Source organism: Mus musculus, chromosome 13 (genome assembly GCF_000001635.26).
Source record: "Mus musculus strain C57BL/6J chromosome 13, GRCm38.p6 C57BL/6J".
Lineage (NCBI taxonomy): Eukaryota > Metazoa > Chordata > Mammalia > Rodentia > Muridae > Mus > Mus musculus.
Window position 1 is genome coordinate 60,508,999 of NC_000079.6, and position 6,623 is coordinate 60,515,621.

Below are 6,623 nucleotides of genomic sequence, written 5' to 3' on the forward strand. Positions count from 1 at the left end.
AAAGAAACAATTTACAAAGGAAAGACAGCAGTGTTTGGCCTATGACCAATGGGTGGAACACGAGCTCTAGAATCAGATGCAAATCTTGGCTCAGCCTTCTGCCAGCTGTATGCCCTTCATCGAGTTGCCAGCCCTCTCAGCTCTTTGACGATCACATGATCAAGGGAAGGCTATGATAAAACGTCTCTTGCGTGGCCTTTACAAAAACTTGAATCAGAAAATATTGATTAAAGATCTTAGTAAATGATATCTACATCAGACTCTCTCCATTTAATTCCGTGGACGCATCTCTTCTGTGACAACATAGAAACCACCCGAAGAGGCGATGAGACAGACATGCAAAAAACAAAACAAAACAAACAAACAAACAAGCAAAGAAAAGAAAAGAAATAAGGGGTGAAAGGCACAGGTGGTCACAGAACCGTGTGTAACAGCTAGCTTTTAGAATTGTTTCCAAGACATCTCTCCAGCTGGTTGATACGGTGTGTGTGTGTGTGTGTGTGTGTGTGTATGTGTGTGTTCCAAGGCTCCCCACAGATACCAAAATTTGAGATCATTAACATGCCTCCTAGGATGGTGAAGAATCCTCATATGCCCTCCCCCCGACCCTGACTTTCCAGTGTACTCTCTAAGTTACCTTCAATACCAAATGCAACGTAAACTCTGTGCAAAAAAGTTGCCATACTGACGATTTGAGGAAATAATGATCAGAAACACCCCCCCCCCCCCCATGTGCTTAGCACCAATGCAGGCATACTAGGGCCCCATACACAGTCTATCCTTGCCTGGTAGAATCTGTCAATGAGGTACGATGAAAAGGGGCCTGGGAAAGAGGGAGCTAATCTGTTCCGCTTTCACTTAAAAAAAAAAAAAAAAGCATCCATTTAGGTGTATGTGTGTTTGTTTGCCTGTGAAGGTTTGTGTGGACCATAGAGTACAGTGCCTGGCAAGGTCAGATGACATTTGATCCCTCCAACTGAAGCTATGGATTGTTGTGAGCTGCTGTGTGGGTGCTAGGAACTGAATCTGGGTCCTCCTCGAGAACAGCGAGTGTTCCTGACAGCAGAGCCAGTTCTGCAGCCCCTAGTCCGCTCTTCTCAAACATCCTGTGCTGCTAGCACCTCCCTCCATGGCTTGGTGCTTCAAGAACAGCAGTTCTCAACCTGTGTGTCCCGACCCCTTTGGGGTTGAATGACCCTTTCACAAGTCACCGATGACCATCAGGAAACAGAGATGTTTACATTCTGTTTCAAACAGTAGCAAATTTATGGAGTAGCAATGAAAATAATTTTATGGTTGAGGGTGGTCACCACAGCATGAGGAACTATACAAAAGGGTCACAGCTTTAGGAAGGTTGAGAACCAGTGTTCTAAAAAGATGTTGCTGGTGTTCAGTTCTCCCTTTCCTCAGAACTCAGGAAGAAATAAAAAAATTAAAAAAAAAAACTTAAAATAGCTCTGATTTTATACAAGAATGGATTTAATGATACATAAAATTCACCATTTAAAATAAGAAAAGTGGTTTTGAACAAAAATCCCGATTCCTACTCACGAGGTAAAATATACATTATGTTAGAATAATAGCTTGACACAGGGTACAATGGGAGTTAATTACCATTTCTCCTTCCAGCCTTGGTCTCGCTTTTTCTCTTGCCCTTGCTATCTAGAAGGCTCCTCTCACACACACAAACCTCCCCCACATGTTTGCACACTGCCGAGTGATACCCACAACCCGACCCGGAGTCCAATAGTCATGTGGAGAACCGCACCAAGAGCGCACAAATCAGAATGTGTTTAAAAACTAAAGTAGAATGCCTACGAGCTGCCTATGACCCGACCCTTACTGGAGAGCTGCCCTATGAGGATGCGGGGTGATACGGGTCGTCTTGAAATATCGGCTCCCTAACCTGACCTTGGAGGCTGTTGATAAAGTCTCCTTCCGGGCTGTCTCAATGGTGACAGCCCCATCTCTCTTGTACATTGGTGTATTTTCCTATAGAAACCAGTGAGCTGAAAGGGAAAGTAACAGAACGATAAGAGGGAATTAAAGGGCTCTCTATAAGTTTCCAAAGCTCTGCCATCAGTTACAGCTTCCTTTGCCTATTCCTGTACCTGCTTCTGAGGAAGCCCAAACCCAGCAGCGTATAAGACTGCTATGATTTTGGTCAAGGAGGAAGGAAAGGGAGTGGGGAAGGGGAGATGGGAGAATAGCCAGCCCCCACTGAGAGTACTCATGCTGTGGCTGTCTCATGGAGCCTTCTAGCAGTGATACCAGCTGTGGTCTTGGATATTCAGCTGGGCTGCTGGCCAGGGCATCTACATGTGGGTCTCTGTGTGCTCTGGGCTTTCTTCGGGCAGGACAGCTCGGTTCCAACAGCACATCACCCCGTGCCGCCCTTGAGGATCAGTCTCTATAGTATCATCCTGACACTTCTACTTACTATAAAAGAGCAAGAAAAGTGGACTAGATTCCTGACCGGGCGTGTTACATAGCTTGCACCTCATGGCCACATCGTAGCTGGTCACCTTCCTGTCTTTTCTGAGATTGCTCACATCCTGACAATCACTAGCCCCAGTGTTCATCCTGCACATGCCACCAGTGCTATTCACACTGCATAGATCTTAATTTGAAGCTGGAGTTCACAGCCCTTCCCTGGGTTTCTACCTGGCTGTCCACCTCACTCCTGCCTCTGCCCCCTCTCTAGAACCTCTGGCCTTCCCCAGTCGCAGCAGCTCTGTGACAGCTCTACTCACATTCGTGGTTATGGATTCCAACCCACACATGCTCTCCTGCTCCCAAGAAATCAAGTCCCTCTCCACCTCCTCCTGCTCACATCCCTCACTGTGTATCGGGTAGCTCTTTACGGCTCCGTCTCCACACTCACACTCGTTGACAAGTGATTCTACAGCTCGACTGTGCTTGTTACCTGCCAACCCACGTCAGTTTTCTTGATTTAGAAGCAAAAGCCCAAGTCCCAGTGTTATAAACCTTTAGATATGGTATTCAATAAGGTCACTGGAACACTGTGACAGTGAGTGTCCTCTCCACTGAAGGAAAAAGGCCATCCAGAGACTGCCCCACCTGAGGACCTATCCCATATGCAGTCACCAAACCCAGACGCTATTGCGGATGCCAGGAAGTGCTTGCCTGATATGGCTCTTTCCTGAGAAGCTCTGCCAGAGCCTGACAAATACAGAGGCTGATGCTCGCAGTCAACCATTGGACTGAGCACGGGGTCCCCAATGGAGGAGTTGGAGAAGGGACTGAAGGAGCTGAGGGAGTTTGCAGCTCCATGGACGGAGCAACAGTGTAGGGGAATGCCAAGGCGGGAAGACAGGAGTGAGTGGGTGGGTGGGGGAGCACTCTCATAGAGGCCAGGGGGTGGGGATATGGGACAGGGGGTTTTTGAAGGGGAGAGCTGGAAAGGGGAAAACATTTGAAATGTAAATAAAGAAAATAGCCAAAATAATAATAATAACAATAATAATAATAATAAAAGAATGTCCTCTCCTCCTTTTGATTTGTTTTAGGACAAGGTCACTTGTTGCCCAGACTATTTTGGAATTCTCTGTATAGCTGAGGATGACCCTGGCATGTTGATCTTTAGGCTACATACCACCATTCCCACTGTAAGCAGTGCTAGGGATAAACCCATCCTGTGCATACCAGGCAAACCTCTACCAGCTGAGCTATGCTGCCCTCTTGAGTGGTCCCATCTTCTGCTTCTTCCCTGAGTGAGCAAGTGGACTCCAGTGGCAATGAAGAGCACAATGATCTTCCCTGAGAAATGGTGGCCAAGGAGATTGTCTCTCTTTGAAGATGGTGATAACAAAGAGGCCACTGCGAAGAGTTTCACATCTGTTTGCCGATCCAATAGTCAACATAAGAGAACCACAGTATCTGAGGACCCCAGAGGCAGCACACACTGGAGCTTACACAGCTGAGGGTTCTCACCCCAAATCCCACCAAGGGCAGAAAGCGTCTTACAACTAAAGCCGTGGTGTTAGTCCACACCTGACAGGGGCGTCCCAGGAAGACTAGGAAGGTTCACAGCCTCAGGCTTAGAGGTCTCACATGCAGCCGCAGTGTGAACTTGTCTGGCTTGAGTCGGTCAGCTAAGAAACTAGAGGATGGCACATGCGCAGCTAGGAATTACCACAGAATTTCTCGTGACTTCCTTCCGTTGATCCTGTCACCTAGTAGCGTATGCATGGACCTGATGCCTCAATTTATCTCCATGTTTGGCCTCTCACCCCTAAACATTGCCCGACGATTGACAACCTATGGTGAGGTGTTGTGCACACAGAAGACCTTGCTTCATCTGATCCAGCCCAGCTCCTTCATACTGGAACTCCCAGACAAATTGCCAACTGGATATGAAGAAGGATAGCTGTGTTAGTTGTGCATGTGGGCTACCTCTAGGAAGTCGGAAGTGAGGAGTGGCTTACGCTCTTTAAGGGTCTTCCTGGACCCATTGCAGAAGCTAAGGGAATGCGGAATGATAAAGGGATTCCAGTTCAGACCCTAGAAGAATGACAGGCTCATAGTCTAAGGAGAATGTGCCCATATAATCCATTTAGAGAGGACTGGCTACTGGAATTTCCTTCACTGCTCAAGCACTCACCAATAGAGGTCCCAGCAGGGGCAGTACCTTTGAAATCTCAGCAACACAGTCCGCCATTTTTCCTTTGGTAAATATCTGTGGAGTACCCATTGTGCTCAGGCACTATTCAGATGCCCCGGGTACAGAGACAAACAAAGCAAAGTCTTTCTCCTGGGGAGATTATGTCCTAGAGAGATGAGACAAATGGTTTATGTGTGGGCTGACTAAGGAGTGCTGTGAAGAAAAAAATCAAGTGAAGGGGAGGCAGAACTCGGGAGTGGAGGGGGGGGTTGTTCTGCACAGGACAACCGAGAAGGCCCCTGATATAGCACCATTGGAACAGGGGCCTATAGAAAGCGTGGGGGTGTGCTATGCAGGAGCACAGAGGAGGCGAGGCAGCGGTGTGGAGGCAGGAGTGTGGAGGAGGCACACAGAGGCAGGCTATTTCTAGCAGAGGATCAAGCGTGAAGGAGGAGCTCAAGGTAAAGCCACTTTCACCTGCCCCGCCACTGCCCTAGCCCCAAGCTCTTTCTAGAAGCTTAAAACTTAAAAAAAAAATTCTCTTCATTCCATGCTGAGAGTTAGGCTATTACAAGACTTCTATCGTGCTCTTGGTAACCGAAAATAGGTCCCCCGTCTTCTCAAGAAAACAATGTCCTTGTAACCAGCAATGGAGGTTTGTGTATTCATAAATGAGTGGCATTTAGAAATTGGGAAGGAGATCGGGAGAAAAGGAGGAAAGGTGGGTCATCCACCAAACACCACATGTCAGGCTCGGGGTGCCTAGACTTGTGTCTCTAAGAATGTTCCTAAGACGATGTAGTTTCAGTCTGTTGTTGTGATGAGAGCTGGCTAAAAGTAACTGGAAGAGAAAGGGTTTATCTGGCTTGTACTTCAGGTCCCAGTCCATCACTGAAGTAAGCCCATAAGACAGGAGCCTGGAGGCAGGACCCGTGAAAACATGCTGCCTGATGGCTTGCCCTCTGGCTCACGCACAGGCTCATGTTCAGCCTTCTTACTCAGCCCTGGGAAGGGCATTGCCCAGTGTGAACTGAGTCCTCCTACCTCACTAAAGACAGAGAAGACCATCCCTTACAGACACATCCTCGAATGATCTGATAAAGACAATTATTCAATCAGTACTCTTTCATGGGGTTAGACAGTTGTGACAACTAAAGCTGCCCAGGACTTAGGGAAAGGTCTTCCCAGACAGTGCGCAACAGTCATTGTGGTATTTCCAGAGGCACCAAAAGAAAGGGTTTGAGTGTACAACGTGCACGGAGAAAACAGAGCACTAAGCACAGGACCCAGACAAATCATTCCAAAACTGATCCTTAGAATGAATAAACAGATACCTCGTCACGGCATGGGGAATAGACCTGGGGAGAGCTCATGCTTAGCCTGCTGGAATCTCTCAGTGATCGCCTCTGGCACGTCATCAGGGGAAAGCCTGTTCATATGAAGTATGGCAAACAACTTGCCTGATTATAAAGACTCCCATGAGCGCATCCGATTAAAGAATGGTTGTTGTGAAAAATATTTTCTGTTTTAAAGATTTGTTTTATATACATGCATCTGTGGCTAAGTATAGTATATGTATTTCTGACAGGCATGAAGTGCTGCAGAGGTTAAAGGAGACCATCGGGTCCCCGAAACTGGAGTTACAGATGCTAGTAAGCTGCCGTGTGGGTGCTGGGAACGGAACCCTCTGAAAGAGCAGCCAATGCTCTTAACCACTGAGCCATCTCTTCCACCCTGAAAACATTTTCTTTTTCTTTTCTTTTAATTTTTCATTTTCTTTTATTTTTTTCAAATGCTATCCCGAAAGTCTCCTATACTCTCCCCCCGAAAACATTTTCTTTTAAGCACATTTTTAAGTGATATAATTGGAACGCCTCTCCCTCCTGGTCTAGTTTGTTCCTCCACTTGCTTCATGCACTTATACATCGGCTCAGCAGTTTCCTAGTTCTTAGAAGCCCTGTCTTGGAGCTAAATGCTTTTTTTCTAAAACAGCCTCTTT